Source organism: Micropterus dolomieu, linkage group LG05 (genome assembly GCF_021292245.1).
Source record: "Micropterus dolomieu isolate WLL.071019.BEF.003 ecotype Adirondacks linkage group LG05, ASM2129224v1, whole genome shotgun sequence".
Taxonomy (NCBI): Eukaryota; Metazoa; Chordata; class Actinopteri; order Centrarchiformes; family Centrarchidae; genus Micropterus; species Micropterus dolomieu.
This window is the reverse complement of record NC_060154.1, coordinates 32,976,609-32,978,781: the sequence shown is the minus strand read 5'-3', so window position 1 is coordinate 32,978,781 and position 2,173 is coordinate 32,976,609. Positions and strand designations below refer to the sequence as shown.

At 40.4% G+C, this 2,173-nt stretch overlaps 1 protein-coding gene across 1 annotated transcript in view; it reads left to right on the top strand.

Moving 5' to 3' along the window:
• lmnb2 (lamin B2) overlaps positions 1-2,173 on the top strand; it is a gene marked incomplete at its 3' end in the record, with an annotated part of 20,500 nt that overhangs the window by 12,500 nt on the left and 5,827 nt on the right.

The following is a 2,173-nucleotide window of genomic DNA, read 5'->3' as shown; positions in this document are numbered from 1 at the left end:
TGGATTTCTTAGGGAGCCCTGTAAGGACACTGTTACAGTAGTCGAGTCGACTGAAGATAAATGCATGGATAAGCTTTTCCAGGTCCTGCTGAGACATAAGTCCTTTAATCCTTGATATATTCTTCAGGTGATAGTAGGCTGACTTTGTAATTGTGTTAATATGGCTCCTCAAATTCAGGTCCATGACTACACCAAGATTTCTGGCTTGATTTGTGGTTCTTAACATTACAGATTGAAGTCGAGCACTGACTTTCAATCGTTCCTCCCTGGCTCCAAAAACAATAATTTCAGTTTTATGCTTGTTTAATTGAAGAAAATTCTGGCACATCCAATCGTTGACCTGCTCAATACAGTTACTCAGCGCTTGTATGGGATCATAGTCCCCTGGTGAAATGGTTATGTAAATCTGTGTGTCATCAATTATGGTAACATATTTTGTTGTTTTTCATAATCTGAGCCAGTGGAAGCATGTAAATGTTAAACAAAAGAGGCTCCAGAATGGAACCTTGGGGAACTCCACATGTCATTTTTGTCAGCTCAGATGTGTGATTACCTATAGACACAAAGTAGTCCCTGTCCTTTAAGTAGGATTCAAACCAGTTTAGTACTGTGCCAGAAAGTCCAACCCAGTTTTCAAGTCTGTCTAGTAATATGTTGTGGTCGACCGTGTCGAATGCAGCACTGAGATCCAATAATACTAAGACTGAAATTCTGCCACTGTCAGTGTTTAAATGGATGTCATTGAAGACCTTAACAAGAGCCGTCTCAGTGCTGTGGTGTGGTCGAAAACCTGACTGGAAGACATCAAAACAGTTATTTAGTGCCAAGAAAGCATTAAGCTGTTGAAAAACAGCCATTTCAAAGATTTTACTTAGAAATGGGAGATTTGATATTGGCCTATAATTGCTCATTAGTGAACTGTCTAGATTGCTCTTTTTTAAGAGTGGCATAATGACTGCAGTTTTTAGGGCCTGTGGGAAAAAACCTGAGAGGAGAGACATGTTGACAATTTGTAGTAGATCTGAGGCCATGCAGTTAGAAACATTTTTGAATAAACCTGTTGGCAGAATATCAAGGCAGCATGAGGAGGATTTCAGATGTTGTATTATGTCCTCCAGGTTTTTATGGTTAATAGAATCAAATTGTCTCATGCTATATGAATTGTTTTTAAGTGGACACAGGGACAAGACATATCCTGTTACTGACATGGAGGCACTGATTGCTTGTCTAATTGTTTGACTTTTGTTTGTGAAGGAGGAGGCAAATTCATTGCAGGCCCTGGTGGATAGAAGTTCAGAGGCTACAGACACAGGAGGGTTGTTTAGCCTGTCAACAGTAGCAAACAGGGCACGTGCATTATTAGTGTTTTTGGTGATGATGTCAGAGAAGAAGGACCGCCTTGCATTTCTCAGCTCTAAATTATAAATGAGAAGTCTCTCTTTATAGATGTCATAATGAACCTGGAGATTTGTTTTCCGCCACCTGCGTTCAGCTTTTCGACACTCTCTTTTTTGAGTTCTAACCAGCGTGGTTCTCCATGGAGATCTTCTCTTACCAGAGACCATCTTCACCTTGGCTGGTGCAATGGCATCAATAACATTTGTAATTTTAGAACTGAAATTATCTAGAAGCTCATTCACTGAGACCCGTGAGAGGGCGGGTGTCAAGGAGAAAGCCTCAATAAATTTTTCACTAGTGTTTTCAGAGATATGCCGTTTAGTGATCACCTCTGTTTTAACATTTGTGTGCACGCAGATAGCACTCTCAAAGAAAACACAGGAATGATCAGAGAGAGCAACATCAGTCACCACAACCTTGGAAATGTCCAGACCCTTGGAGATGACCAAGTCCAAAGTGTGCCCCTTATTGTGCGTGGGCCTCGTCACATGTTGAGTCAGTCCATAATTATCAAGAACACAAAACAGTTCTTTAGTCCCTCTTTCCTGGGGGTTGTCAACATGGATGTTAAAATCACCAACAATAACCACACAGTCAAAGTCAATACAGATTATAGACAGCAGTTCACCAAAGTCATCAAAAAAGTTTGCACAGTATTTAGGGGGCCTGTAGATATTTAGAAAAATAGCTCGAGAAGAGGAATTCAGCTGAAGAGCCACATATTCAAAAGAAGCAAAATTCCCATAAGACATCTTTTTGCATTGGAGGGAGTCAT